The sequence below is a fragment of the Tamandua tetradactyla genome, chromosome 7 (assembly GCF_023851605.1).
Source record: "Tamandua tetradactyla isolate mTamTet1 chromosome 7, mTamTet1.pri, whole genome shotgun sequence".
In the NCBI taxonomy this organism is placed as follows: Eukaryota; Metazoa; Chordata; class Mammalia; order Pilosa; family Myrmecophagidae; genus Tamandua; species Tamandua tetradactyla.
In genome coordinates, this window is record NC_135333.1 from 159,665,157 (window position 1) to 159,683,627 (window position 18,471).

Consider the following 18,471-nt stretch of genomic DNA (forward strand, 5'->3'; position numbering starts at 1 on the left):
TATATTCCCTTTATAATATTGAGGTAGGTACCTTTGATTCCTATCTTTTGGAGTGTTTTTATAGGAAAAGGATGCTGAATTTTGTTGAATGTTTTTTCAGCATCAATCGAGATGATAATGTGAATTTTCCCTTTTGATTTGTTAATGTGCTGTATTATATTAATTGATTTTCTTGGATTGAACCATCCTTGCATTCCTGCTAAAAACCCCACTTGGTTATGATGTATAATTCTTTTAATGTGCAGTGGGATTCGATTTGTTAATATCTTATTGAGAATTGTTGTATCTGTGTTCATTAGGGAGATTGGCCTGTAGTTTTCCTTTCTTATAGCATCTTTACTTCATTTTGGTATTAAAATGATATTAGCTTCATAAAATGAGTTAGGTAGAATTCTTTTTTCCTCATTTTTTGGGAAAAGTATGAGCAGGATTGGTGTTAGTTCTTTATATACTGTTTGATAAAATTCCCCTGTGAAGTCATCTGGCCCTGCACTTTTCTTTGTAGGAAGATTTTTGATGACTAATTGAATCTCTTTACTTGTGATTGATTTGTTGAGATATTCTGTTTGTTCCTGTGTTAGTGTAGCTCGCCTGTGTATCTCCAGGAATTTGTCCATTTCATGTAAGTTGTCTAGTTTGTTGACATATGGTTGTTCAGAGTATCTTTTTATGATTTCTTTTATTTCTTCAGGGTCTGTGATAATGCATCCCTTCTCATTTCTGATTTTATTTATTAGCATCCTTTTTTTTCTTTGTCAGTCTTGTTAGTGGCCCATCAATTTTATTGATTTTCTCAAAGAACCAACTTTTGGTTTTATTGATTATTTCTGTTTTTCTTTTGTGCTCCCATTCACTTATCTCTGCTTTAGTCTTTGTTATTTCTCTTCTTCTATTTGCTTTGGGATTAGCTTCCTGTTCTTTCTCAAATTCCTCCAGGTGTGCTGTTAAGTAGTCAATTTTTGCTCTTTCTTGTTTTGTAATATAGGCATTTAGGGCAATAAATTTCCCCCTCAGCATAGCCTTTGCTGCATCTGATAAGTTCTGATAAGTTGTTTTCATTTTCATTCATCTCTAGATAGCTACTGATTTCCCTAGCAATTTCTTCTTTGACCCACTAGTTGTTTAAGAATGTGTTATTTAATATCATATATTTGTGAATGTTCTCATTCTTTGGTAGTTATTGAGATTCAGCTTCACCCACTGTGATCAAAGAAAGTGCTTTGAATAATTTCAATGTTTTAAAATTTATAAAGACCTGTATTGCACCCCAGCATATTATCTTTCCTGGAGAATGTTTCATGAGCCCTAGAGAAGAATGTATATCCTTGTGCTTTGTGGTGCAATGACCTACATATATCTGTTAGATCTAATTCATTTATCAAGTTATTTAACTTATCTATCTCCTTGTTGATCTTCTGTCTGGTTGTTCTATTTATAGAGGAGAGTGGTGTATTGAAGTCTCCTATTATTATTGTTGAAACATATATTGCTCCCTTCAGTTTTGCCAGTGTCTGTCTCATGTAGTTTGGAGCTCCTTGATTGGGAGCATAAACATTTATGATCGTAATATCTTCTTGGTGAATTGACCCTTTAATTAATATATAGTGTCCTTTTTGTCTCTTATGATGTCTTTACATTTAAGTCTATTATGTCTGATATTAGTATAGCTACTCCTGCTTTCTTTTGGTTTCAACTTGAATGGAAAATCTTTTTCCATCCTTTCACTTTCAATCTTTTTGTATCCTTGTGTCTAAAATGAGTCTCTTGTAAGCAGCATATAGTTGGATTATGTTTCTTAATCCATTTTGCCAATCTGTATCTTTTAATTGGTAAGTTTAGTCTATTAGCATTCAAAGTTATTACTGAAAATGCATTTCTTGATTCCATCATCTCATCTTTTTAGCTTTATTTTGTCAGATATATATATTTTTTTCCCTCTTTCTCTTTGTATCCTTTAAATTACCCTTAGTGGTACTCTTCAATTTTGTGCCCTCCTTCAGACCTCCCTCTCCTGTTTTTTTTTTTTTTTTCCAGGTGACAGAACTCCTTTTAATATTTCTTGTAGGGCCAGTCTCTTATTGACAAATTCTTTCAGGACTTCGTTGTCTGTGAGAACTTTAACCTCCCCCTCAGTTTTGAAGGGCAATTTGGCAGGATACAGAATTCTTGGCTGGAAATATTTCTCTTTCAGAATCTTGAATATATCATACCACTGCCTTCTCATCTCCATAATGATAGTTGAGTAGTCTGAACTCAGTCTCATTTGATTTCCCTTGTATGTAGACTGCTTTTCTCTTGCCACTTTCAGGATTTTCTGCTTCTCTTCAACATTTGACAGACTGATCAGTATGTGCCGTGGGGAAGGCCTATTTGGATTTATTCTGTTTGAAGTTTGTTGGGCTTCTTTGACTTGTATACTTATGTGCTTTAAGAGAGTTGGGAAGTTTCCCCCATTATGTCCTTAACTATTCTTCCTAGCCCTTTACTCCTCTCTTCTCCTTCTGGGACACCAATGATTCTTATATTTGTGTGCTTTGTTTTGCCTATCATTTCCCTGAGTTCTAATTCAATTTTTCCATCTTTTTTTCCATTTGCTCTTTTGAGTCTTTGAAGTTAATTATCCTCTCCTCTATATCACTTATTCTTTCTTCTGTCTCTTCAAATCTGGTGTTGTGTGCCTCTAGTTTGCTTTTTATTTGGTCAACAGAGTCTTTAATCTCAGTGATATCTGCTATTTTTCTATTTATTCCTTCAAATTCCACTTTATGATTTTCTACCATCTTCTTGATCTCCCTTATGTCATTTGCTATCCCACTTATTTTATTAAGTAGAGTTATATGAACATCTTTGGTTATTTGTTCCAATGTCTATGTCTCCTCTGGCATTTTAATTTTGCTCACTAGGCAGGGCTATATCTGTTCTGCATTGTGATTTGCTTAGTGATCTTCTGCTGTCTTTGCAGCATGTAAATATCTTGATTGATTTCCTTTGGGAATGGATTTCTTTCAGTAGTCTAAGGCCTCGTGCTTGTGGGATGGTTTCACAACAGGGAGCAGGGCATGTGGTGGGGCACTCAGTGCAGTGAAGAGGACAGGTATAGGAATATGGGTGCCCAGCAGCTAGGAAGGATGTAGCTGTGTGGGTACAGCAGTCTGTGGGGTGTAAACCTGGTGTGCACTGGTCTAAGGCATAGGACCCTTTGTTCTCATGCATAGAGCTGTGGCAGCAGGTCAGTGTTATGCCTTTGTGGATTGGGGGAGATGTGACCCTGCTGTGCAGGTTGGCACTTTCTCAGACCTGAGAAGTGTGGCTGAGGTCATGTGCATGTGCCATTCTAGGACTGCTGTAAAGTGTGGTTCCCAGAGCTGAATGACATGATTTGGGGCCCGTGAGCATTCATGGGCCTGGGAGTGCCATAAATGGATGTACAGAGCTCATGTGAGGTGAAGTGAGGTTGTATAACACTTTGGGCAGGGGGCAGGGATAGCCTAGATATGGAGGTTAGTACCCGCAGGCTTTATACACTGGCAACAGCCTGCAGGGAACAGAGAGGGGGAGGTAGTGCTTGGGAGGGGTGCAGGAGAGGTGGGTTGGGCTGTACCTGGGGTGGAGGTGTGGGGCATGTACCTGCACTGGGGGCTGAAGGGGTGTGGGCACCTGGAGTGTGGCGAATGGGAGTGGGTGATGGGGTTCAGGTGCGTGGGGTATGGAGTGAGTCACCGGTCACAGGACTGTGCTGGTGAGGGTAGCACACCCAAGGAATGCGGCCTGGCTTACCTCCTGGTCCCAGGCTCCTGAATGTGCTCTCCTGCAGGCTCCGCAGCTCTGTGTCTCCACACCAGGCTCCAGCTCTCTGCCTCTCAGTTCCTCGGCCTCTGCAACCAGGGCTGCCCCATGTGGTACAGAAGGCTCTCCCAGGTCAGCCGTACTCCGGAATCACCATCTCAGTTGCCCTCCTGTCCCTTCTCTAACTCTTCCATAGTGCAGGGCTAATCTCAAGCTACTCTATTTGACCATCTTCCTGGAAGTCTCTTTAAGAATTCTTAATAAATTCTAAGTCATTTGTAAACATATGCATGTTTTCTCCCAGTTTGTGGCTTGTCTTTTCATTTTCATAATGATATTCTTTGTAGAGCAAATGTTTAAAAAATAGACTAATTCCAAATATCTTTATAAATAAGTGTTTTTCCTTAATGTAATATAAATGGTAATATTTAAAAATTTAAATTACCATTTTACTGTTAGTAAAAGTAGAAGTATAATAGATTTCTTTATATCACATCCTGAAAATGCAATATAAATAAATCTGTTATACTTCTACTTCATTTTTTAAATCTAGAGGTGTTTTTTTTCTTAATTCATTAGGATTTTCCATATAGACAATTGAGTTTTCTGTGAATGGTTTTACTTTTTTTTTTTTTATATATATATATTCCTTTTGTTTCTTTTTCTTGCTGAATAATTCTTACTAAATTGGTTAGGTCCTTCTGGACACTATTTAATAAAATTTGTAAAAGTTGATTTGTGTGCCTTGTGTCCTGGGTTAGGGGAAACATATGCAATAGTTTACCATTAAGTACAGTGTTAGCTGTAGGTTTACAGTTGATGTTTGTTATCTGTTCATGGAAGTTCCCTTTTATTTCTGGTTTCCTGAGTTTTTATCATGAATAGTTGCTAATTTTTTTCACATTATTTTTCTGCATGAATTGAGATGATAAAATTATTTTCCCTTATTCTGTTACTACAATAATCTATGTCAATTTTGGATTATTAAATCGAATTTGCATTCTTAAGTAAACTCCATTTTGTCATGATACAGTATATTATTTATTTATGGCTCTATTTTTCTTTATTGCTCTTTCCCAAGATTTCAGCGGCTTTATCAGAACCAATTCTGGTATGTGCCCACTCAGTTCACCAGCTCACTGTTTCTTGCTTGGTTCTGAGGTTTCTGTGCTAGCATCAGAAAATTGTTCCTATGCAAGACCTGAGGTGATCATCAAGCTAACCTCCTGAATTTATGTTCTCTGAGGAAATGCAGTCTTTTATAATCAGCTGTTACTGCTTGAAAACAGCTGCCTCATAAAGGTTTGTATTTGTGTATGGCAGGAAAGCAAGTCATTATCAGTTACCATGTTTAGCCGGTGTTAAAACTGGAGCCACTTTTAAATTCAATTTATTCAGTTGAGGAGATGGCACCAGCAGAGTAAACAGCTTCATCAACTTGAGAAATTCCTTTTCACTTGGTTAACATATGGTTTGAGAGCAAATACACAGAGGAAAGGCAGAGGGAGTATTTTTTATGAATTTATGATAAATAAAAGAATACACAGAGACAATTTATGAACTTTCATTATATTTTACATTAGCCACATTTTATTACTTCATGTTATTATCAAAAACATATTTCACAAAACTAGACATAAACTCTATCTGTATTTTATATTTCAAAATGATAAAATTAGGGCTCTTAGCAAACATGAGAAAGCTCTTCTTTTCCTGCATCTTGTGTTTTAAAAACATAGAGCATATATAATCAATGAAGAAAAAGGAATAACAAAACAATTCTGAGTTGAGCTTTTGATCTCAACCTTAATCTTCTGAGTAAAGGGTTCTTTACTTTTACTGAGTCTGAAAGATAAAAAAAGGTCTACAAATCGCTTTATAATTTCCCTTTAATCAAAATCTTTCTTTTTAAAAGGAAAAATCTCTTATAGTTTTAATTTCATATTCATGAAATTAATTTCTTTTTTTAAATTGAAAATTTTAAAAATTTTTTTAAATTTAAAAATGAAAAATTTCTTTTCATTTTCATGAAATTTCAGGAAATTTCATTTTCATAAATAGACATCTAATTTTTACATTCAAGTATGTTAATGTACTCTCTGTTTAAGTTGATAAATTTAACATTCTTTAACTTTCTCATCTCTTGAAACCTACCATTCCCTCTACCTCTATCTATAACATATATATATATACACATACATGCCATTTAATAAATATTCTTCTTTATAATATGGTAGTATCTACAAACTAAATAATCATTTTCAAATTATGACTTTACTCTGAAATTCTTATAGGTAAAGAATTAATTTTCATGTCCTTTGGCTTTGTAATGATATTCATAAATATTTTATTAGACTTAACTCTCCATTATCTGGTTTATTAAGGACTACCAGTTCTTATCAAAACTTTCATCTCTTTGAGTTCTTAATTGTGACTCATCTATTAATTTTCTGGTGTATGTCATACAGTTATTTCTTTCAAAATGAATTTGTGGATGTTACAATCTATGGGGATTTGCATATTTTAGATTTTATTTTTATTAACATTCCATAGAATTCCAATTTGGCTCAGATTAAAATTTAGAGTATAGACTTTCACCTCTAAAATTATGTTAATAGTGGGAGATGTCTGATACCAATGAATTTATCATTCCTTTACAGGCATCTAATATCTTTGTTGGCAATAATCCTTGGATTTTTGAGCCAAAAAGTTAGATATTCAGGGGAAAAAATAGTGATTTTTTTAGACAATCATAACTGCATTAGTTTAGGACATGAAGCTTTGGTAAAATACAGATTGATTTTGTTAATTCAACAAATTAAACTTGAGGTGATGTAAATTTCCTACAGTTCTTATAATTCATTGTCCAATGATTTCAATGGTTGGTAATTATGAATTTTCATCTTTTTCTGGTGCCTCTTGAATTTTTTAAAGGAGCACTTAGAAAGACTGAGGCTTTTAGCCAGATATTTTAAATTGGAGCCATGATATCTATTTTACTTATCTTTATCAACCAAAATAGATTTCAGTGCCTCCTACCAGTCTTTTTATATAAAGACTAGCTCATTTTTAAAGTCAAAACATTGTTTGAATTCAAGTACAACATACATTCAGCAAAGTTCTCTAATTTAAACGTACAACTGGATAAACTTTACATGTGTATACACCCGTGTAACCCAAGACTTGAAAAAGTTTTTGTGTCCTATTCCCTTTCAACAACCTGCTACAGAGAATACCATTATTCCAATTAATATAATAAAAAATATATTTCCCTTGTACCTGAATTTCATGTACATGGAATCATTAAATATGTATTCTTTTATGTACCTTTTTATACTTATGTATCTGTGAAATTCATCAAAGTCATTGAAGGTAGCAGTGGTTTATTTCTTTATAGGTATTTTTCCTGTGTAGAACTTCTTGGATAAGTGTACCATCATTTATTTATACGGTTTCCTACTGATATATATTTGAGATTTTTCTAGCTTGGGTACAAATTAAGATTTAAGATGCAATGAATATCTCTGTACATGTCTTATTAAACTATACCTTTATAATATATTTTGAAATAAGGTCATGTTATTCTAATTAAAAACCATTAAAGCTCTGCTGCTTTCTCTCCACATCTGGAAAATCCCATCTCCTCTGCTTTGGGCCAGACTTGACATTCTCCTTTATCATCTGCTATTCTATACTTACCTCAGTTGAACTGTCTTTCCTCATAATTTAGTTCCTTAGACTTCCTTGTATCTGTAGGTCTCTGATATGTTTAACATATAGTTTTTAAACTCTCTTGGAGATTGAGAAATGGTTTAATGAGATATCCAATCATTTGTCAGACTCTAGTACATACATGTGTCACCTGACTCAAAGATGATTTCTTTTAAATTAAATTAGCAGGTGGCTACCTATTTTTATTCAAGTACTCTCTTCTATGTGAAGGTGACTCAGAAATAAAATTAAATCCTTGAATTTTTTTAAGTCAGCATGAAATATATAGAAGAGACTGCAGTACTACCTAATATATAGGCTTTACTTACACCTGGATAACATTCAGCAAGGCTTAAGCTAATGTGTTGGTTTGAAACTGTTGTGTACCCCAGAAAAGCCAAGTTCTTTAATTCTCATTCAATATTACTGGATGGGATCTTTTTTACTGTTTCCATGGAAATGTGACCCACCCAGTTGTGGGTGGTACCTTTTGATTAGGTGGTTTGATAAAGTTTCCATGGAGATGTGTCTCCACCTATTCAAGGTGGGGTTGCTTACTGGAGCCCTTTAAGTAGGCACCCTTTTAGAAAAGCATCAGTGCTGAGAAAGGCTACACAGCCAGAGATCTTTGGAGATGCAGAAGGAAAATGCCCCTGGGAAAGCCTTATGAAATGAGGAGACAAAGCTAGCAGATGTCGCCATGTGCCTTTCCAGCTGACAGAGGTGTTCAGGACCCATCAGCCTTTCTTGAGTGAAGATAACTTCCTATTGGTGCCTTCATTTGGACATTTTCACTGCCTTAGGACTGTAAACTTGCAACTTAATAAGTTACTTTTTAAAAGTTGTTCCTTTTCTGGGATATTGCATACTGGTAGAAAATAGGAGAGGAGAAGGAGAGGGGAATCCTGGTATATCCTCATCATTCCTCTGCTAGTTTGTTATTAGCTTTAACAAACTAAACAGCTAATGTTATTTTTTTCCTCTACTAGACAAAATAGATCTAATTATTTTTCCTTCACAAACTCAATTAAAAAGAAGTCTTAAAACTAACATGCCCTATGAGGTCTGATCTCTACTAACCCTTTAAATTTGGTCTCCCCCCTCTCTTCAGCAATTACTGATGCTACAAACTAGCCTACTTATCTGATCATCTGGAGATCTCCTCTGTTCTTTCCCATCTCCATTCACATTTCTGTTCTCTCTCTTGACCTCCCAAACTGGCAACTGCCTGCTCACCTGTCAAGGCTCATTTCAAGAAACACCTTCTTTTTGAACCCTTCCTTGATACCTGTTCTTAGACATGATTTATTCCCTCGCCTCTGCAATCCCATCGCCCTTTGTACATAACTATAAAGTATAGTAACAGAGCACAGATCCAACAGGAAATGAAGGCTTCAGGTGCAGGGTCAGTGTGTTTTTTATCTCAGAATTTTGGAGGGTTTAACATGGAGCTCTTTGCACAATGCAAACAAGTGAAGAAAGTTTTAGTGGCTTGCCCAAGGTCACACAGTGTGCCTGTTAATTACCCACATTTGCCCTCAAGATCTTATCTTTGCCCTACAACTTCTCTACCCTGTATTAACAGAGGATAGCTGCTGTAATCTCCATTTCCCAGGCTTCCTTGCCAAATGTCTTCTCATTACTTGAATGATGAGAAATACTGGTAGAAGATAGGAGAGGAGAAGGAGAGGAGAATCCTGGTATATCCTCATCTATTCCTCTGCTTCAGCTAATACCTCTGGCAGCAGTTACATCTCTCCTGGGGCCCCAGCTCACACCAGATTGCCCTGATGTGATTTTCTTTTTCGGTGGAAGACCTAATTTCAGGTCTTTCCTTCATTTTGTGGCTCCACATCTATGGTTCCAGCTTCCAGTGAATAATTCCAGTGCCCGGGCCTAACATCACCTCTTCCCTTCATCGGTCCTAGGGATGGTAGTAGCTTCTAGCTCTTCCTACTCTCTGAGCTGCCTCACTTTCCCTTACTTGCTCCTCCAGCTTTTCTGTCATCTATGCACCTAGCTCCTCCATTACATTCCTTTCATGAAATCACTTGTTGTGGATTTGCTTTTCTTGATGAGAAACTGAATAATATACACAACAAAGTGATGATTCTGAGATTTGAAAAGAGAAGTGTCTCTTTCTAAGGGCTGACACATGCTGCTTTCCTTTATTTTATAATTCATAAAAATATCTATGTGGTACTCATTTTATCTGTAAGCTATTATGTGGATTATTATGAAAAAAATTCATGTAAACCCATGTAAAATTTCAAGTTAAAAAACAATTTTTACTATCTTGTTCCCATGGTGGATACACTTCATAAGCATCTTTTATTGAATTCTATCACAACAAAGCTTATTAAGTCTTAATTTCTCCTTGTTAATATTTATAATTATAGTTATGAAATATGTTGCATAAAAACTTTATAATTACAAGCAAAATATAATTAGTTTAATTCAGTTTTCTTTATGAGGGAATATAGTTTTTTTTTATATGTAGCACTTAGCATCAACTGTAACTCCAAAGTTCATTCATTTAAATAAATATACTTACTGGAGGACATCACGCACATTTTGTATTTTCATAACTTTTTCTCTTTTCATAACATCTTTCTCACTGTTGAAGACCATTATCTGGAGGGGAAACTAAGGGTATTTTATTGTTTTACTTCCATCTACTCTGTAGGTAAGCCCTGAATGTGTGCTATATGGGAATAGATAAAAATAACCTATTTTTTTTTTTGTAATAGTGAGGGAGGCAATGAGTCTGTGTAATGGGCAGGCACTGTACTGAGTCCGGTTGGACTGATAAGACAGACATGCCCCTTTCCTCACAGAGCCATGATCCAATTCTAAGCAAATGGTGCTAGCTATTATTATTGAACATTCGAAAACTCTATACTGCTTTTAAAAATCTAATAAGTATGTTAAATATGTGGTACACACATGACAGCTAATCATATCCAAAACTTCCGATCAGTTTTTGAGACAGTGTAAATTTTGTATAAATGCAAAACTCTTATACATTCATGTTGTTGAACACAAGGTTTAAAATTTATAGTGATGATTCTCATTTTCTTAACTCCTGAAAGGGTTTCATAAGATCAAAAAGAAGTCCTTAGAGCTTTTGTTAGGACAGTGCAAGGCTTATTTTACCCCCAGGTAAAATAGGAAGTCATGTCTGCCCAATGGTAGTCAAACTCCAAAAGGCAATTTAAACTTGAGCTGAAACTAAGACTCTGCAAGATCTAAGTTGGTTGTAAACAGAGAGAAGCGTTATTTCTTCCTTCCTCATTATTATCCTGTCTAGCCCCCTGCAGTTGCATGATTACCCACCATGATCAAATGCTTTGTTCAACCTAATTTTAAATTATTCAACTATTAAAGGATTGTTATTCATTAAAAAGGACAAATTGTATTATTACCTAGTCTGTATCCATCAAATTACATTAATTCAATGACAACTCTATATATGAAGGATAGATACTACATAGAAAGAAAAGGATTTAAAAAAAATAATAATTGATACTCCCAGTCGAAAAAAAAAATACTTCCTAACTGAAAAGCAAGATAATGCTAATGGGAATATGGAGGATTTGGAGAAGATTCAGAGGCCAGCCATTAGCAGAGCATCTGTTTGGAATGGCTTAGCTATCCGCAGGCAGACAGAGTGGGTCCTCGCCAAGGAGATGTGTGAGGTCTCCCAAGGCTCAGATGAACAATGAGTCTGTAAATCCATGTTGGTACATGAGATCGAGTGAAACTGCACTAATGGGAATCTGCCTGTGACACGATTTGAGCTGGGCCCCTGTCCCTTCTGGAGGGACACAATGGTCATTTCTTTAACCTTGCAGTAACCCAACTCCACATTTTATGCGTTTGATCATTTGCACTTCACTTAAAATGGATGCAGGGATTTTTATTATGCAATAGTATAAATACATGTGGAAACTAGTACGTGTGGATAAATGTTCCAGAAACAGTGGTTACTCTTTCTCAAGAGCATGAAAAGGAGACTTGGCTCAGTAAAACCAGCCATCAAATCTATATGCACACTGAGGCGACGGAAGGCTGAGCCGCTAATACTCCCTGGCTTGGGTAGTGAAACCATCACCTGGACATCCTGAGTCAGAATCCTCTTCTTTGCTCTCCAGATTTACTTAATAAGTTGCAATGATTTGATATCCAAAGTGTCCCCATATAAGTGTTCTCTTTTCGTTCCTATTGTCCACACTGCAGTCAGGCCTTTTGCACCTCTAATCTACACAATGCAGTAGACCTCTAAAGGAACTGTGAAGCTTTCTGCACATAACAAAGAGAATGAGGAATAATATAACATGCATGGAGTAAACGCCGCCCAGTTGAAAAAAAAAACAAAACAATATCTATACAATTGTGTTGTAGTACTTCCTGATCACTTCCTCTTGCTGCCATCAGCCCCATAGAGATAGCCTCTATCATGAATTAGATGTTCATCATTTCTATGCATTTTTCACACTTTTCATATACATGCATATATGTTCACATACATAAGATCATACACACTCATAGTCTAATTAACAATAAGATTTTCCATGTGTTTAAAATTTATATACACACCATTCTGTGTATTCTTCTGTAGCCTGTAATTTCACCAAAAGTTATTATTGTTATTATTATTATTTACTTATCCATGTAGATTTGTGAAGCTTTAATTTGTGTATTTTGACAGCTGTTTGTTTCCATGGTGTGATTATGTCATGGTTTATTTATTCAGTCTTTCGCTGATGGACAATTAGGCTGCTTCCTGTTTTTCCTGTTATAATTAAATCTGCTATGAACATTCTTATACCTGCCTTCTTGGGTAATATACATGACATCTTTAGATTATTTACCCAGGAGTGGGCTTGGTGGATTAAGAATCATCACATCTTTAGCCAATATCCTCTCCAAAGAGGCTGGAACATTTTACACCTCTGCCAGCAGAAATCGCATGCTTTCTGCTCTACATTCTGTGCAACACCAGGTATTGCTGACTTCTTAATTTTCACAATTGTAGAAGTTTTAAATTATTCTCCTGGTTTCAATTTGCATTTTCTTGTTTACAAGTAAGATGCAGTATTCTTAAAGAATCTTTGGATACTAAGATTTCTTCAGGGAATTGCCCATTTATAATGTTTGCACACTTTCTATTCTATTGTTTTTCTTTCTCTTATTGATTTGTAGTAATTACTTATATATTCTGAATACAGATACTCTTTGATTAAATTTCTTACAAATGTCTTCTCTTTGTCTGTGGTTTGGCTTTTCCCTTTTTGAATGGGGTCTCTCTAAAGTATTTCATTTTGAACTGGTAGAATTAACCTATTCCTTTATGACTTTATGTGTTTGTCTAAAAAGGACTGAGGGAAACATATTTTCTTTAAAAGTTTTAAAATATTCCTTTTCATATATGGAGCATTAATTCACTAGAATAAAATATCCCTATATGCAAAGCTATTGTGGAGGAATCTATCTTTGCCCCACTGGTCTACAGTGGCCATTCTAGTCAAGTCTTCACACATATGTGGGTTTCTCTCTGACCTCTCTATTTTGTTCCACTTGTCTATTTTTTTATCCCTGTTCAAATACCCCACAGCCTTGATCTATATAGCTCTTGACGTCTGGTTGAGAAAATAACTTATTCTCCTTTTTCAGTTCTTCTTCAGGAATGTTACAAATCCTTGGACTTTTGTTTTCCATATAGCTTCAAGAATTCCTCCTTCAAGTTCCATGAAAAAATTTGGATTTTGTTTGGAAGTCATGAATTTGCATGTCAACTGAACGAGAATGGTCATGTTTATGATATTTATCTTAATAATCAAAGTCCAATAGCTTGTTTTTTTCCTCCCATGTTTTGTAGCTAACAGGAAGTTTATCATCTTGAAATTGTATACTGGAGTTGCTAGTAGCTGTTTTATGTTTTCAAAAGTAATTTTCTTATATTCAATAACCTCTTAGTTTCAATCATTTGGATTTGGATTCGAGTTTTCTAAATAGACAGTTTGTCTGAGAATAATTATAGTTTGTTATTCCTTAGTTCCTAGTGTTTTCTGTTTATTTTCTTATCTTACTTGGATTTGTAGGCTCTCCAGAATATTGTTTAATATAAGGTATGATTGTGGGCATGTTTGCTGTGATCATAAGAGGAATACCTCTAAGTTTCTATATTAAGTATGGAAGTTAGAGTACAGATTTGTTTTCTTCAAAGATATGGAAGAGGAATAAGAAAGCAAAGATGAGAGACCCAGTCACCATGTGAAGGGCCCAGGTGGCATTAGGTAATTAGGTTTCCTACTTGCTACTTTTTGCTCAGTAAAATCATTTTTCTGGCAGATAAATTTAGATCATGACATGAATTCCTTCAGTAGTAAGTGTCCCAGTGTGCTAATTTGCTGCTGTTTTGGAAGGCTTTATGTTTACATTCACATCAACCTTTCATTTTATGGATTTGGATATGTGAACATCGTGAAAAATAATTAAATAATAATAGATAGAGATTCTATCCATTTATATTCCTTAATTCTTATCACTTTTTTTCTGTCAAGTGAAAACAATTAAATCATACCAAAAGAATAAAATAAGACAAATTCCTGAATTAAGAAGAGTAAGCTCTCCAATATCTTCATCCCACTTTGAAAATATACTGCCTCTATAACTGGATAGAAACCTGGCTTTTTCCTTAAGGTTCCCTTCCCTTGCAGTCCAATCCATGGTTTCCAGTCTATTATATTTGTGGTTCACCCTCCTCGTCAGCTCTCCCTTCTTTCTTCCTTCTTGTCCTAATAATCTACTGACCTCCTAATTACTGTCCCCTATTTAACAAAGCCGTTAACATTTGTCCCACAGCATTCCTCTCCTACTCAATCTTTATCTTTCTTTCCATGAAAATCTCTACCAAAATCTTGGTTAATTTCAACCCAACCAATCAATTAACACTACTCTCTCCATTTCTTAATGGTTCCAGTATTTCCTCATTAGGAGTTCATCATTCTCAATGTTACCTTCAGTCCAGAACATTCTCTCTGTATTTTCCTCATCTATATGTCTGTGTGTGTGTTGGTTACCAGACAAAGGTGGTGATTTTCTGCCTGATGCATTCCCATAACCAATTCCTGAGACACTGGGGTTTCAAAGAGAGAAAAACTTTATTGCTAGATTCAAAGCAGGAGATCAGATGGCCTATTCACCCAAAAATCTGTCTCCCCAAACTATAGTCATTCTGACAGTTTTATAGTATCAAAAGATGGGTAGGTTTTAGGATAAAGTGCCCAATGTCCCCAGATGATGTAATTAAAGGTGGTCTAATTATTGACTATGCACAGGTTGATGACATGCTTAGTCACAGAACATATGTAAGAAAATGGTGGCCTTAATATGATGATGGACATAATTTTTGTATTACCATGAGGTATAGGTGACTTGTAGGTTAAAGTCTGAGCTACTGTGCATGTCAGATGGGCACATTTTGGTTAGAGCCAGTCTTAATTGTCAAGATAACTTTGGACTTGGGTAGGTTAGTTCTTGGCTGACCCAAGACCCTTCATTAATAAGCATTAGGGGCTGTTTTTAGTGATAACAAGATTCCAAAGTCAAAAAACTAGACAAATGGGTACAAGTGAGGGTCAGTCACAAGGTTTTCACAATAGCAAGGGCACAAGATAAAGGCTATACAATCATTACCAGATATCGAGGCAGTGGGATTACAGTTCAAAGATTTTAGATATCTCCCTCTGTCTACTCCAATATATCAGAAAGTAAAAAGAAACGTCTATATGATTCAGCAATCATAATCATCCCTTAAATCCTAACTTCTCAGTTACATCTCTACTTACATTCTTCATCAATAATGATAAGCACTGCTTTGCAAATAATATTTTCTTTTTTGCTCCCTCTCTTCTGAAACAGAAATCTGGAAAATCAGCCCAACTCTAGATGAACACCTGAATTCTCTGTACTGTATCTGATAAAGCATCACTGAAAAAAGAGTGTATATTCAATTTGTCTTTCAGTAAATGTTTGAGAATACTCAATAAATATCTGAGCACCTACTCTCTGCCAGGAACTGATATAGGCCCCAGGAGTCTGCATGGCAAACTAGGAAAGCAAATCTGTATCTCAAAATATATGTCTACTGAATTGTTTATCACAAATTCGATAGATGTGTTCTTATTTTGAGAAACATATTTGTAAATTTAACATCATCCTAATAAAAGGATGAACAGCTTTCTTTAGAAACCAGTCAAGTTGATTCCATAGTTCCTATAAAAATAAACAAAAGCAATAGCCAAAAAATGGAGAGACAAAGAAAAAGCACACCAACAAAAGAGTGGCCACATTAGACCCACAAGGTGCCAGAATATCATATAAAGTCAAGTTCATCATGATTGCACCACCCTTCCCCAGCTGCCTGCAATTTCCTAAACACCTCGACGTGGTATAAGCTATTTCCTCCCAATGTAGAACACAATGCTGGGGAAAAACTTGGAGATCACTGAATTAATCTGGGTTAAAGAAAAGTAAAATAATCAATTTGCATTTTTATACAACTATGTGGACTATTATGGTTTCTGATAAATGTGTGTGCATATATATATGCACAAAAGGCTGAGAGGAAGCACAGAAAATATTAATAGCAAGTTTTTCTGAATATTTGAAATAAATTGATTTTCTCCTCGCACGTTTCTGTGCTGTCTGAATTTTCCTTAGCAATCAAGTATTAGTTTTCCTACAAAAATTTCATATTTTTAAAGTGTTTTGTACTTACTTTTAAAGTTTTTTGCACTTACTTTTAGAAATAAGCAGATTTTTGCAATACTACCTTTTGTCTTCCCTTGGATGAATATAACAAAAAATGAATTTAAGTTATTTAGGGAATTTATGGTAATATGAACTCTTAAGTACAGAAATTGAAGAATAGACCAATTCAAGATTAATAGAGTTCAATGAGCATAAGGTGTAACCTATGGTTATCAGAGACTAAAAGAAATATGCATATATTAAAAAAAATAGTAACTTTATAGTTCATATAGTTAGAGAACCTATACCAATAGAGATGAGGAAAAAATGGATAATGTTATTAATATTACTTTTGTAATTTATCTGCCTGTATTTTTTAGGACTTATTCTTTATACCTATTCTTAATTTGCTAGAAATTTACTCTATTTCATATACATTTCAATTACTTTAATGGTGGTTTCATGAAACTAAATAAAAAATATACAATCTACTTAGAGATCCTTTAAAATAACACATATGCACACAATGCTAACTGGCCAGTAGAGTTTATTTATAGGCTCCTAAATATTATTTTTCAAATTAATAACAGACTCTGTTTTGTCCTGCTTACAGAAAACTAATCATTATTCCTATCCATTTGCAGGCTAAAAGTAAGGATCAAGCACAAGTTATAAACAAATCATAACAGTATAATTTAGAACACTAGGACATAAAATATGATTTTATAAACATTACTTTGATAGCTGAAGTCTCAGAGTCATGGGAGATTTTCTGACAATGCTGTAGGCCAGATACCAGAGGTTGTTATCAATGCTCGACGTTGGTTTTACATTCTCCAGTTGCAGACTTTACATACATCATGTTTCCCTGTAGCAAAGGGAAAGTAAATAATTTTGAACTCTTGTTTGCAGATGGATACCATGTCCATTATTTAGCGAGGTAAAGTGTATTCTCTTGTATAACGTATTATTCAAGCCTTCTCTATGACTAACATCCAGCTCTTTGCTACATCTTCTTATAAGGAATGTATACCATGTCCTGGCTTTGACAATAAATATAGCAAAATTTCTTATCTGAATTATGGATTATCCCTATCTGAAGCAACAGATTAGGTTTCTTGTGTGATGGAATGGATTGTGAATTGCCAAATGCAGTTTATGTAGTATGGCAAAGAGAGAACAGAAATGGCTTAAGAGGTCGGCATAGAAGACTTGAAATGCTACAGTCAGACAGCAGCATCCAGAATGGTGAGTGTGCTTAGTGTTGAGTTTTGGTATAGGCACCTGCTGGGGAGGAAAGACAGCAAGAAAAACTGAAAGAGGTAAAACTGTCAGTTCACATAAATGCTAACTATCCTTTGAGGAGGCAATTGCACTAAACAAAGACATATTGCTGTTTACACTGAACCTAATATAAGTCCACCATGGCATACATAACTACCGTCGCTCAGTATTTCCTTAATAACTTCTACATCGAGAAACTTTTTCATGGGTTTCTTGAAAATTAACTTAATAAGGTAGCAGCCAAATGTGATTGATAATTTTGTGTACCAACTAGACTAGGATACAGTGTCCATTTGCTTGGTCAAGTAGCAACTGGCCTGACTGTTACTGTGAGGGTATTTCATAGATGGATTCATATCTATCTTCAGTTGATTGCATCTACAAAAACAAAAGAGATTGCCCTCATCAATGAGGGCAGTCTTCTCATTAAGTCAGTTCGAGGTCTTCAAGCCAGAACTGAGGATTTCAGAAGTCAGAAAGAAGATTCCTTGCCTCTACTTCAGCCAACTTTCTCCTGGGAAATTCAATTAAACCTTCATTGTAATTTCCAAGTTCATTGGAATTTCTTGCCCCACAGATTCCAGACTTCTTAATCCTTATGGTCATTTGACCCAATTCTTATAATAGATCTCTTAATATTCTCTTTATACTTGCATATTATATATATTACATATAGAATTATATATATATCACACCTGTTGGTTCTGTTTCTCTGAAGAAGTCAATACACCAACTAAGGGGATTATACACCTCATGATTTGCCAAAGAGGGGAGGCTAGACATAAGCATGATGCTTTACATTCATATTTCATTTAGTATTCACACTGATGCAACAGAATTATTTTTGAGGGGTGGGGATGGGGTGTTGGGTCCGGGAATTGAACCCGGGTCTCCCGCATGGAAGACGAGCATTCTACTACTGAACCATTCGTG